General features: G+C 42.4%; 1 protein-coding gene across 4 annotated transcripts in view; it reads left to right on the forward strand.

Moving 5' to 3' along the window:
* The first annotated feature begins 10,039 nt into the window (after window positions 1-10,039).
* The window catches only part of enc2 (ectodermal-neural cortex 2), a 225,307-nt gene continuing 220,753 nt past the window's right edge, over window positions 10,040-14,593 (forward strand). For all 4 annotated transcript variants that reach the window (XM_030053022.1, XM_030053023.1, XM_030053021.1 and 1 more), the window contains exon 1: window positions 10,040-10,191. The gene's annotated coding sequence lies outside the window, so the exon portion shown is untranslated. The remainder of the gene's footprint in view (window positions 10,192-14,593) is intronic.

Genomic DNA, 14,593 nt, shown 5'->3' on the forward strand with positions numbered 1-14,593 from the left:
CCCATTGTCACACAACTTCCCATCAGGTGTAGCTCCTAAAAAATCAAACTCTCGATTAACAACGAGGCCACACTCGTGAAAGTGCCTGGCAGGATACATTTCAAGATATTTTGCTTTGGCCCTTGTCTCATTTCTTTTCCCATATTCTGTTGCTACAGCTCTGACTGATTTTGATGGGAAGACTGTCTCCATAAATTTTGGAGTTGGTGCAGATTTTCTGTTTAACACATTTGCAAACTTAGAGGCCGTCAGCCGTGAGCTCCTCTCTTTAAACCAGACATCTGACATAGCCTGCGCCCGAGTGTTCATTTCCAGTGCTATCAGATCTGTGTTTTCATCTGCTGTATTCAGCTCTTTGTAGACATCTGGTAGCTTCACTGGAGATGGCTGGTGCACAGAGAGATTTCCACATCTCTGTTGTGGAACCGGCTGTGTTTTCTTCAGATCTCTTGTCTGTAGGATAAAAGCAAAATTTGGTTAAGTCATGTCTGTTTGGAAATTGTCAAAACAATAATCTAACATTTGTCTCTCCAGGGGTTAACCCTTTAGATTTACTGGGAAGCAGTGCGAAAGTAGCAAGACTGACGACAGAGCTGCAAAAGAAGGAGAGGACCATAGCATGGTTGAGAGAGCAGCTGACTGAGAAGGAAGAGAAAATCCAGTCCCTCACAAAGGAGCAGACCTGTACCGTGGAAAGGGTGGTCCAAAAAGAGACAAAGTTAAAGGGACTCTAAGTACTACACTGGTATCACATATTTAAGATTTTTGGGATTGTTAGCTTTTCTTGTGCCTGCTGGGAGTCAGGGGCCTAATGTGAAGGGTTGTAGGGACACCAAGTTCTTAGGGAAGGAAAATGGACTATTTCTGACCCTTTGTAGGCTGAGACACAACTTTGGCCTTAAGGATTTGGCGTTCAGATTTGGAGTGTCTCTGCAGTCATCAGGACTTGTTTTTAATACATGGATAAGCCTGATGTACTTCAAATTAGGACGACTAAGCATATGGCCTCATAGAGACGTCATCATAAGCAACATGCCAAAAAAGTTCAGAAAAGCTTTTCCATCCACTTTGGTCATCATAGATGGTAGTGAATTTAAGACCCAAGTGCCATCTGCAATGGCTTTGCAGAGCCAGATGTACAGTGACTATAAGTCAAGCACAACCCTAAAGGCATTGATTGGATGTGATCCAAGCGGGTCTGTTGTTTTTGTGTCAGAGCTATTTACAGGACAAATATCTGACAAAGCACTCACCTAACAAAGTGGATTTTATGATGTACTTGCTAGTCTAAAGGTGCATGGTTACATTAGAGAGAACGATGCTATTATGGCCGATAAAGGGTTCACTGTACAAGAAGAGCTAAAAGAGCTAGGTCTGTATCTGAATATCCCTCCATTTGCCGTAGGTAATTTTCAGATGTCACAGTCAGATGTTAAGTTAACAAACAAAATTGCACAGCACAGGATACACATTGAGCGGCTTATACGGAAAGTTAAGACATACAGTATTCTATCAGAATGCATACCAACCAACCTTTTCTCGAATATAAACCAGATATGGTCAGTCTGTTGTTATTTGACCCTTTTCCAGGATGTGTTTGTAACTGACTAGATTAACTATTGCCTTACCTGATAGGACAGTAGTGAGCCAATCTGGACTGCTCCAAGAGGGGTGGTCATCTTTGGCACCTTGGTGGACAGAATGTGTGCCAAAGGCGTTCCAGTCAAGCTACTCAGATGAGCAACATCCTGCTCAGTTACATCTGGAAGTCTGAAGAATACATATCACATAAATTAACATGCTGATGTTTTCTACATGTAATAATATGTGTCTATTAATAATAATATATTTTCTATAATGTTTTCTGTGTAATCTAATTTATGTATAAACATTATTCTAGTACTATAAATAAATTTTTTGATATTTTATTTGGCTGTTTGACTTTGTCACATTGTCTTCCTGATTTTTTACTACTGTTGTTGATTTGGATTAAAGTGCTAAATGATGTATGTAATGTAATTTTACCTTTGGGAAGTGTCGACACTGCACACCACTGGGCGTCTCTTTCTGCTCTCAGATGGCTTTGCAACGACTACATGGTTGATGGGGACAGGCTCTATTTTATCACCTCTGGGGACATGCCACTGCTGTAGTATACTTGTACAGCTTTGCTGCTCTGGGACATGGCTGAAGTTATGTAATTTCAACCCCTGGAGGGACTTGATCAGGCCAACGACGTGTGAACACTGTCCATTTATTCTGGAAAGACGCAAGGCAACAATCAAATGGATGATAAGAAAATTATTCTTAGTGCATTTACAATACATTAGTAACGTTACCAATCCTTGACACTAGAAGGCGCTCTAAGACCGCCCAGCTATCCGGTCCCAAACCTGAGGTTGTTTCAGTTAAGGATGCAGTTCACCCAAGGAGGTCAAAAGGAGTTAAGACTTGGCCCTTTTCCATTAGTATCTACTCGGCTCGACTCGGCTCGACTCTACTCGCCTTGACACGGTTTAGGTGGTTTTCCATTACAACTGAGTAGCACCTCGCCGTGGGTGGAGTCAGGTGGCGCACCGTCCAGCTCCCTCTGGATTCTTTGGGCCGCCACCAAGCTCAGAAAAGTCTCCATGTCTTTATTTGACCGCGGTAGCGGTTTGCTTGCCATTTTCCGACTTTGACAACTTCACTGACGATCAATGCGCACGGCCGCTGTTGCCGTTTTTTTTTTTTTTTTAAATGTCGGGTTTTGTTTTCGTGCGGGAGTCGCTCTCGTCACTCCCTGTCCAATCAGTTGCCTGCACGGCGTTTACGTCACATTTTCAGCTCGACTCAGCTCGACTCAGCTCGCTTGGAACCCGGCTGAGTAGGTCCCAAAATGGGACCTATTAGCAGGTACTACCACCTAATGGAAAAGCTCTTAAACCAAGTAGAGTCGAGCCGAGTCGAGCTGAGTAGGTACTCGTGGAAAAGGGGCATTAGACTAGACTTCTGTCCTATGATGCATATTTAGCAGGTAAGCAGATTAATTTGTTTAGAAGTAAAGTGGCTTTGAGTGCTACCGTGGGATACGCTAACGTAGTGTAAAGACATGTCCAAAAGTGCAACGTTAGTTCTAGCTATAACGTTATAACGTTAACTGTTTGTGTTGGCCCTCTATCATTCTAGCTAACATTAGCTAGGTATAGTTACAGTCTAACCACTATAAGAATGAATGAATAGCCTACTCACCCGGCTTTGCAACTGCAGTAGGACTCCTTGATTTTCTCCTGGTGTATCTCGATTGACATTGAATGAGGGGGTTGTGTTTGCCTCATGCTACGCCAACACTTGGCATCCACTCTAACGTTAACATTATTAACGATGTCACCTGCAGCTCCTTTATCAAAAATTTTGATATTATGGACATATCCCTGGGTAAAATAATTTAGCCCTTTAGTCAACACCTTCTTGGAAAAATTTGTTATGTCGTTCGTTAGAAAATGTAGCCCAAAAGTATCGGGGATTAATGCTGAATTATCTGACATTCTGAAGGTGTAACTGCCGTGAGACCAGTTGATTGCATTGAGGTAGGGCAATGGCTTGTGAGACATAGCAACAGTAACTATGCGTGCTGCCAGCGTCGGAATGGTGAATTCTCTAGGCAGGTAATATGGCCGAAATCTCAGCAGTAAAAATTCAACGTCAGGTGAACATTTTCCATTCACTCTGACTGCACCTGTGCACCAAGCATCACTGATGTACACACAGAGTCCGGCCTGAGAGCCACGTCTCTGTCAGGATGAGAGCACCGCAGTTCCTGGTTTCATTCTGTTAGTTCAGCCTGAGCCTTATATCATCCATTTTATTTTCCTGCGACCGAACATTTGCCAGGAGTAGGCTAGGTAGTGGGACAGCCCTGGGTCCAAGCCTTCTTAGCTTGAGTCTTATCCCGACTCGTTTCCCTCTCTTCCTGGGTCGACTACACCGCTTGCGATGACGTTTGGTCTGTATGTTTTTGAATGTCGGATCTTGAGATGCCGAGAGCAGAGATCGTTTCAAGGTCAGCTGCACTCAATCCAGTCACTGCACCTCCGATACCGACAAGTGTATCACTGTCATAAGAAATACGATTCCCAGCAATAAAAGCGAGAGAATCACTCCTTTTTCGCATTTTTATGTTAAAATGGAGGGAGCCACCAGCTGCTGCATCTGTACTCGCCGCCGTTGCCATGGTAAAAAAAAAATATATATATATTAAGGCATGTAAACACCTTAGGCGGAAAATGCCCCCGAACCGGAATGTTCAGTCGCGTCTGCGCATGCTTGACAATGAATCCTGGGGTGTCTTTGTTACTGCAAGCAGAGGTGGCAAAAGTACTGACATTCTGTACTTAAGTAGAAGTAAAGATACTTGTGTGAGAAAAGACTCTGGTAAAAGTAGAAGTACCAATTCAACTTCTTTACTCAAGTAAAAGTAAGAAAGTACAGGCTCTGAAATGTACTTAAGTACAAAAGTAAAAAGTAAAAATGTTTTTTTTTTTTTTTTTTTTTTTTTTACCATTAATGATACATATACCTTTTTGATAACTTTTTGACGAAAAAAAAAGTTCAGGGCACACAAAACAGGAACATTTCCTCTTTTATTAACAACCTGCAAAGTGCTGGTACAGAGAGAATGAAAATCACGCAACATTCTAGTTTTGCTGCAAGCCCAGTTTCACACAATAATCAAGACTGAACTGACCAGAGGTCTTGAATGAGTACCTTGATAACAGCTTTGGTACTCTCAATACTTAATATACTTAACGTATATGACTTTTAACCGATTTTTTCTTGCTTCTCCGACTCTGTTTTGTCGTCGACTAACGTTATCTTCCCTGGCAACTGTCTTCCTCCATGTCTCCAGATTTCTCTATATGGTTTTCTTTTTCTTAACTGCTCTCATGCCCCGCGCCCTCTCTCCCTTTCCCTCTCTGTGCAGGGTTTCCTCCAGGATTTTTTTAAACTGTGGGGGAGGGCTTCAGCATTAATGTTAATAATTTTTACCACGGATCTTTTGTAGCACAGAGGAGATATGCTGCTCAAACACTCAGTATGTAGTGTTGGTGTATGTTTATGAGTTGTAGAACATAATAAATTATCTTGAAGGAGTAGATGTTGACTCCAATAATTTAAAAATATGTTAAATTATTATTTGTTTTAAAAATGTAAATTACTTATCAAACAGACCTAACAATTCAACTACCAATGAATGAGCAGTAGTATGCATGTGATAACATAGAATGAAAAGTGATACCTCTTCTCTGAATAAACAAGCTAAGCCAGTGTGCTGCTGTTAGCCAGTGAAAATATAGCAGAGTGGCAACTCTTCGCTTTGTTTCACAATCTATGTCAGTGCGCTGCTGTAGCCTGGAAAGTTTCTCTGCCTTTTGTTCTTGTATGGTGCCGGTGCAGGTGTTGTAATGTTTTTCTTGGTGGTAACGAGCCCGCCGAGAGAGGGAGAGAGAAGTAACGAGCCTGTTTTGACAATGTAAGGAGCAGAAAGTACAGATATTTGTGTTCAAATGTAGGGAGTAAAAGTAAAAAGTCGGCAGAAAATTAAATACTCAAGTAAAGTACAGATACCTGAAAAATCTACTTAAGTACGGTAATGAAGTATTTGTACTTCGTTACTTCCCACCTCTGACTGCAAGTGGGGAGAACCTGGGGAGAACGACCTGGCGAACAGCATGGCGAAAAGCAGCAAGAGTCAACATTTTTGGAGTGAGGAGGAGACTGCAGTCTGTCTTCAGCTAATGAAATTTTTTAATATCATGGAGCATATCAATGGGAGAAAACACTGAAATAGCGAGAGGTTGTTCTTCTACTTCTTCTTCTGTATTTCCAGCAGACCAGACGTGTATACGTGTGCTGCTGCCCCCCGTGGCTGAGTGTCGCATTAGAGAGTGGAATACGCTGAAACATGGGAACATGCCAAGTAACATGTAAAAGGAATATTCCAGTTGTTGCAGCGCAGTTACCTTAACCGGAATATTGACCCGAACCGGAATATGGTGTGCATGTAAACGTTGTCAGTAAACCATGCAAACATACCGTTAGCTAATTGCTAACACTTTTAACGGACGCCACTTCATAAAACGTTCCATGCAGATACTGTTTGATAACTTCTGTTAATGTGCAACGTGTCTGGTAATATCTATTACTGAATTTTATGAATAAAATGGTAAATAAGAAGTAAATACACTCACCGAAGTGCCGTCGTTTCTGCCTGTTGTTGTCATAGCTGAGTGAGTTTCACCGCCTTCCCATGCGCCTTCCAGTTTCGGGGTCACAGGGCCAGTGGAGCGTAACTTGATTGGCTGGTTGTTGAATGATTTGATTCAGGGATCGATTGCTTCTCTTTGGTTACCCGGATGTTGACTCTGAATTTTTGACACTGAATTTTCAACACTGAATTTTTGGAGACATTGAATTTTCGACACTGAATTTTTTTGAGACATTGAATTTTTTTACACTGAATTTCTTGAGACATTGAATTTTTTTGCAGTGAATTTTTTGAGACATTGAATTTTTTACACTGAATTATTTTAAACATTGGAAAAAATTCAGAGGCAAATAAAATTCAATGCTTGAAATTCGAAGGCTTTTAAAATTCATAGTCTGATTTCGATGAAAAAAAAAAAAAATTCAGTGCTAGAAATTCGATGCAAAAAAATTCTGCGCTAAAAACTCAAATTCAAACTCCGATAGCACAGATTTACTTCCATATTCACTGCCTTCCAGTTTCGGGGTCACAGGACCAGTGGAGTGTAACTTGTTTGGCTGGTTGTTGAACAATTTGATTCAGGGATCGATTGCTTCTCTTTGGTTACCTGGATGTTGACTCTGAATTTTTGACACTGAATTTTCGACACTGAATTTTTGGAGACATGAAATTTTCGACACTGAATTTTTGGAGACATTTAAATTTTTTTACAATTAATTTTTTGAGACATCGAATTTTTTGCACTGAATTTTTTGAGACATTGAATTTTTTTTACACTGAATTATTTTAAGCATGGGAAAAAAATCAGAGGCAAATAAAATTCAATGCTTGAAATTCGATGGCTTTTAAAATTCATAGTCTGATTTCGATGCAAAAAAATTCAGTGCTAGAAATTGATGATGATGATGGGAGTCAGTGCAACAGGGCGATAGTCATTGAAGCAGGACAGAGAAGGCTTCTTTGGCATGAGGATGATGGTGGTGGATTTGAAGCAGGAAGGAAAGCAGGAAGGAACATCTTGTGGACTTTAAGCTTTTCTGCACATTCCTTCAAAACACGACCAGGGATATTGTCTGGGCCAGTACCCTTGTGGCTGTTGATTGTGGAGAGTGTTCTTTTCACACTGGCTGCAGACAAGCGCAGTCGTGGGGTGCGGTGGGGGACTTATGCTGAGGCATGTTGTTGTTTGCTTCAAATCGTGCAAAGAAGCTGTTTAAGATGTTCAGTGAGATATCGCTTGCACAGGTCTGTGGCAGAGATTTGTTGTCTGTGATGGCTTGGATACCCTGCCACAGGCTCTGTGCGTCTCTGCTGTCCTTGAAATGGTGGGTCACCTTTTCCATGTAGCCACGTTTGGCTTCCCTGATAGCAAGGGACAGGTTGGCTCTTGCTGTTCTCAGGCCATTTTCATCCCCAGCTCTGAAAGCGGCATCTCTGGCCCTTAGAAGCTTGTGGACTTCTCCTGTAAACCATGGTTTCTGGTTAGCCCGGGTGGTGATGGTCCGTGTGTGGGTGACGTCACCAATGCATTTGCTGATGTAGGTGGTAATAGACTCTGTGTATTCCTCAATGTTTGTGTGGTTGTTGTAGGTGGCAGCCTGCTTGAACATGTCCCAGTCTGTGGTGTCAAAGCAGTCCTGTAGAGCAGAGACGGCCCACTCTGGCCTCACACAAACCTGCTTCAAAACAGGTTTGTTAACTCTCACTTTGGGCCTGTATGCTGGTCTTAGCATAAAGGCTGAATTATGCTTCAGCGTTGGAAGAGCGTACGGGGGTTGTGCGAAGCACGCATTTCCTACGCAGCGCGTGTGTGTCGTATGGTCGCTGCTCTTCTGTGGCGAGTGGACGAGTCGTATAGGTGCGGGCACTCTCCAAAGTTTTCAAACACAACCGACGAGTCGAGACACAACAGTTTTTAAAAAAAAAAAAAAAAAAAAAAAAAAAAAACGGCGCTGACGGCACAACAGGAATGTGATGCCGGTTGCAACGAAATGCCGGAAATAGTGTACTTCGGCGGACCAATCACAGCTCTTGTGGGACTGCGGAGGGTCCGCGTAGTTACAATTTTTGGGAGGCGCGCGGCAAGGCTCTGCGGCGGTCGCACAACCCCCGTAAGCTCCGCACAACCTCCGCACAACCTCCGTGCGCTCTTCCTACGCGGAAGCATAATTCAGCCTTAACAGTGAGATGGTCAGATTGGCCGATGTGGGGGAGGGGGACGCCTTGTATGAGACTTTTCTATGCTTGGTGGCGGCCCAAAGAATCCAGAGGGACCTGGAGGGTGTGCTGCCTTGCTATGACGATTCCACCCACAGTGAGGTGGTACTCCACTGTAATGGAAAACGACCAAAACCGTGTCGAGGCAAGTAGAGTCGAGCCGAGTCGAGTCGAGTAGGTACTAGTGGAAAAGCACTATAACTGCGTTGTTGGTAGTGGGAGGGATATAAACAGCGACTAGCACAATCACCGTAAATTCCCTTGGCAGATAGAAAGGCCAGCAGGTGTACAAATAAACACATTATATATCACACAACTTATTATTTCTTACTGTCTGTATTTCTTTTGACTAACAAGGATAAAGTGTACTGAGATGTCAACATACATGGTTGAGGCAAGCAGTGGGTCAAGATAGACTTTTTGCACTCTTTTCCATTGAAAAGTAGAACAACAACAACAAAAAAAAGATGGCAGAGATGTCATAAGGACAACACTGCAAATGCTTTGAAAAAAAAAAAAAAGACAGCTAATAGTACCTAAGAAGAAAGGAAACACGCTTGAAACAGAAATGTGGACACATTTTGTCTTGTAGTTAAACACAGATTGCTTCACATTTGTTGGATTAATGCATGAAAATCTAGGGTAGGAAGGATGCACCCAGAGCCCGCAGCAGGGGATAAAGTCTGTGCCCTGCGGCAATTATAATAAAAACAGCCCCGCATTAACCTACATTGCGCAGCAGTTATACCACTGCTTAACATACACAAGGGGGCAATAGTGGCTTATCATTCCTTGAAGTTAACTCACAACAAAACAATTACTTTAGAGTTTACTGTTATGTAAACCTCACATCAAGTAAAACGCTATTCCTTTTCATCAAATGAAACTAAATGATGTGCTCATCTTACCACCTTTTTACTCATTTCAGCTTTATAATGTTCCTCTTTTCCTTGTTTTAGATTCTGATGGAGTGTTTTGAGCAGAAAGACAATCAGTTTTTAATTTTTTATGACTCAGTATAAACAACAGACAGCTTTAAAATCACTACAATATATGAGTTATTATAGTTGTGTATTTCTTAATAGTTTTTATTTTTATGTCATTTTTAATTTTTGTTTTCAATTTTGTTTAGTTTCAGTTAGTTTCCAGACTGTTTGAAAATGTTTAGTTTGATTTGAATTTTGCTTAGTACAAGTATTACTTTGATTTTTTTTTTTTTTTTTTTTATTCTGTAGTTTAGCTGTAGTTAACTATAATAAACGTGACATCTATCAGCGTGCTATTGTTTTGCTGCCACTATCGATACCTGCTGTTGATTTTAGCTGATAGGCTGATCCAGCTGTCAAAAACACCTCCTACTTTGAGTGGATTCCGTTTATTGGTCGGGTCTTAAGTTTTGCAAGAAAATCTCTGAGAAAAGGTCAATTGCATTCTGTGAAACCGCCAAGAACCGCCTAGTTTTCATATATCCCTCCTCTTATTGGTTTAGGAGCCAACTCGACATCAAGTTGACAGAGACGATTGGCCGGAAAGACGTCAGTCACATAAAAGCCAAAAGCCATTGGTTCTTGTAATCTGTGCAGTTTTCAGCCTTTCTTCCAAAACTAGTCAGTCAGGCAGCGACATAGACGAACTTAAGCGGCTGTCAGAGCGATATTATGTTTTTATCATCGAAACCAATGCCTTACTCTCACTGGACCTGATTTTTTCATCGAGGCGTGTTTAATGTGAGTACACAAGCCTTTACGTTTTCATATTCAGAGTGCACACAGCCAAATGCGGACACTCAGGAGATTCGGGCAGTGTTACCTTAAATATTGAAAGACAATTCAACTTGATTAAACTGCATATCGCATTTCTTGTATCTATTCTTAAACGCATTATTAATCATTAAAGGCTAAATAGAGGCTAGTGGTATTACCATATTGTTTGGGTTTACAGACCGGTGTGAGACAGAACTAAACTGATTCAGTGTGTTCATCGACTCTTAAGTTGGTGCATAGCAGAGCTACCTAACGCTAATTGTTGTAGGTCCCTGTTAATTTATAATCTGTGTAATATGTTGTTGTTCCAGATGGAGAGACAGCTAAATATGAAAATATGAAATCTGTCCATTTCTTGAGAACACGGTCACTGCTATCTTCCCTAAACAGAGCAGCACAGCAGCTTGTCTCGCTGGGCGTCTGAAATGGGAACAAGTTATGTAGATGTTAGCCTGCAAGCTAACGAACGCTAGCCAATGCCGGGAGACTGATTTGTGTTTGGGCCAGCTGCAGAGACATTGCAGAGTCAAGCCCAGTATGAAAGAAGGGGCACTGGTTTTGACAGCTGTGTCGGTAATATGCGATTTTGATACATATCAGTCATTTGTCCATTGGTGTCTATTAGTCAGAAATTACCCCCGTTTTACCTGGCCTGGGAGGGTATAGCCTGTTTGTGAGACTGTATTATATGATTATGCAACCTTTAAATCAGCTATAATGACGTTAGACACATGCGCGCGCGCGCACACACGCGTCAAACACATAGCAGGGTGATCATTTTTTCTTGACCTCTGGATTAAGATCAGTAGTTACTTTGTGAAATGCTAGTCTATTGTTTAGTTAAACACACACACACACACACACACACACACACACACACACACACACACCTATCTCTCACACACAATTCTTTACCCAAATGACCCCCAACTGATACTGGCTGATTACATGTAAATTCCATGCTATTTGTTGTATGTTGTAAACTGAAACTGTACTGTTGCCAAGTCGTCTAAACCTCAAGTGACAGTTCTGTGGGCAAGAGAAACTAGTAGGAACCCTCACCACTAGTATATGTGATATTTTATGTAGTATTTTTTTTTATTAGTGTGTAATCACTAGGGTTGCAAAATTCTGGGAATTTTCAAAGTTTGAAACTTTACATGGGAATTAAGGGGAATGTATGGGATTAACAGGAATAAACTGGAAATTTGCAAAATTGCAGTTTCGCCTGTAACAGGGAAATTAAATGTAGTTGAAGAGAAAACAACCAGATATAATGCAAATTCAGTTGAAGTTTCTGCCCTTCACTGTGCATTCCTCCATCACATGCACAAGTAATTTCTAGAATCCTGCACACTACAGCAGAACTATTGAAGCCACACTTATTCATTTAAGCACACAAACTACATAAGTCGACTCCAGCGGACCTCAACGACTACCGACCAGTTGCCCTCACATCTCATCTGATGAAGGTGCTGTTAGACCCTCTACAGTTTGCTTACCAGCCCCATTTGGGAGTTGATGACGCCGTCATCTACCTGCTGCAACGAGCTCATATGCATCTGGATGGTGGTGGCAGCACTGTGAGAATCACATTCTTTGATTTTTCCAGTGCTTTTAACACCATCCAGCCACTGCTGCTGGGTGAGAAGCTGCGGGTGATGGGTGTCGACACCTCCATTGTCTCCTGGATTACTGACTACCTGACAGGCAGGCCACAGTTTGTCGGTCTGGGCAGTGTTCTGTCTGACGCGGTGGTCAGTGATACAGGAGCTCCACAGGGGACTGTACTGTCCCCTTTCCTTTTCACCTTATACACCACAGACTTTCAGTACAACTCCGAGTCATGCCATCTGCAGAAATTTTCTGATGGCTCAGTTGTTGTTGAGTGTATAAGTGAGTGAAGGGAAGGGGAGTACAGAGCAGTGGTAGATAACTTTGTGGAGTGGGCTGGACGCAATCACCTGAGGCTGAATGTCAGCAAGACCAGAGAGATGGTGATCGACTTCAGGAAGAAGAGGACAGCTTCACAGTCACTGTGCATTCTGGGAGAGGATGTGGAGGATGTGGAGCACTACAAGTACCTGGGCGTCAACATCAACAACAGACTGGACTGGAAATCCAACACGGAAGCTGTGTACAAGAAGGGGATGAGCAGACTCTACTTCCTGAGGAAGCTGAGATCCTTCAACGTGTGCAGCAAGATGTTGGAGATCTTCTACCAGTATGTTGTGGCCAGCGTACTCTTTTTCGCCGTGGTTTGTTGGGGGAGCAGCATCGGAGCCAGTGACACCAATAGACTCAACAAACTGATCAGGACGGCTGGCTCCGTGATCGGCTGCAAACTGGACACTGTGGAGGCTGTGGTGGAGAGGAGGACACTGAACAAACTGTTCATGGATAACCCTGACCACCCTCTCCACCACACACTGGACAGACAGCGGAGCTCCTTCTCCATCAGACTGTTACAGCTTCGCTGTCGAAGGGACACATACAGGAAATCATTCCTGCCACAAGCCATCACACTGTACAACAAATCACATCTGTCAGACAGAGACTTGCATCTGTCTGCTGTATAGTTCTGTTTTTAGCACTCCACTACTCAGCACCTTAACTGTTTATTTATTATACATCACTCAGCACCTTAACTGTTTATTTATTATTTATTATCTATATATTACATCCAAGGTTAATATACATTCACACTGTTTTTCAGACTGGAGGGGAAGTGGTGATTCCTTAAGAGGCCGAATCAGGTCGGTTAGCTCCTGAATCCCAGTACCGGGCATCAGGTTCTGCCACTTGGTTCTTGGTTTCGTGGTTTCATGCTAACTCTCCTTATCTATACAATCATGTATATACTTCAGCTCCATCTGTATATTGTCATATTCATTACCATCTGTATATTTAGGGCCCGAGCACTGGAGCAGTGCGAAGCCCTATAGGTTGCTTTCACATGACGTCACATTGCTGCATCGTGAGAGCGCGAAATTCAGATGGAGGGCAGGAACTGAAGTAGCTTAATTACTGAGGATCTGCTGTCTGAAAAAATGCCCATGTTTTGTGTAGTTTACGGCTGCTCCAAACGTTCTAACCGAGAAAAGGAAAAGGGGTTTTATAGAGTACCAAAGACTGTCGTTCACAAAGGTGAAAAATGTAAAAAGCTTACAGAACAACGCCGTAAAAAGTGGATTTTAAATCTACGTCTGCGGTCGGGAGGAGCACAGTCTGCTAATGCCCATGTCTGCAGCGACCACTTCGTCAGAGGTATGTTAGCTAGCTAACTTGATTTTTGTGGCTGTGTTTATATAGCACTATGTTGTCGTTAAATGCTCATTTACTTAGTAATGATTATTAAGTTACCGGTAGTCTAATTCATTCATTGGGTCTTTTTAGGCTGCCCTAGCACTTTGGGTGACATTGAGTCGGTAGACTGGGCTCCGGCGGTCAACCTCGGTTACCAAAAAACTAAAACGACTGTCAGGCTAACGTCATCGTTAAGATGTGTTGCATGTTTGTTGACATTATAGCCACTACTGCTAGCTGCTGGCATCTTAACACATAAAACAATATAAGAACAAACACTCACCCTGGCGAAGACCAAACGATAATCATCGTGGAGCCGTTTGGTACCGAGGTTGTGGACCCACCCGCAGACAAAATAAATTCTGAACCATCCGTAAGCCTACGCACATCTTGGAGACAAGGGGAATTTGACAACGCAGATGGTGAATTGAATCCAAACTGCATCATGATTCGTCTCACACAGTTATTTACGCTCTATAACAAACGTTCATTGTAAATCCACTTCATCACAAACATTCCAAACAGCAGTGATATTTGTTCTTGCGCTACTGAGCCATAACACACTTCCTCTTATTTGTAACGCCACTGTGGCTGCCAAATAACATACACGTTCTCCTCTCCACCTCACCCACAACCACCTCGATTTCCGTATCTATAAAATTCCATTTTTCCGCCTTTCTCTCGCAGGTTGCCATTATTAACCGTAACACACCATTGGTCAGCTGGATCATTTACATATTCATCAACATTCATGAGGTGCTTTGCATTGGCCATTTATGGTTGAATGTGGGCGTGTAGTGGGCGGAGGATGAGACACAATCTTGTCCGCAAACGTTCAGGTAGACTGTGACTTATAAAGGGAAATTGCTTGCAGGTGTGCGTACGCATGGTTTTATATGTCTGGATTTTTTTGGGCGTACGCCATTTTCGGCTTTTGGGCGTACGTACACTTTTAGTATGGATCCTACGCAAAGTTTTATAAATGAGGCCCCAGATCGTTTGTGATATCAACAGCCTTGATTGTCGGCAAATCTTTAAGTTCTGTCGAAAACTCACTCAT

Source organism: Myripristis murdjan, chromosome 6, assembly GCF_902150065.1.
Source record: "Myripristis murdjan chromosome 6, fMyrMur1.1, whole genome shotgun sequence".
Lineage (NCBI taxonomy): Eukaryota > Metazoa > Chordata > Actinopteri > Holocentriformes > Holocentridae > Myripristis > Myripristis murdjan.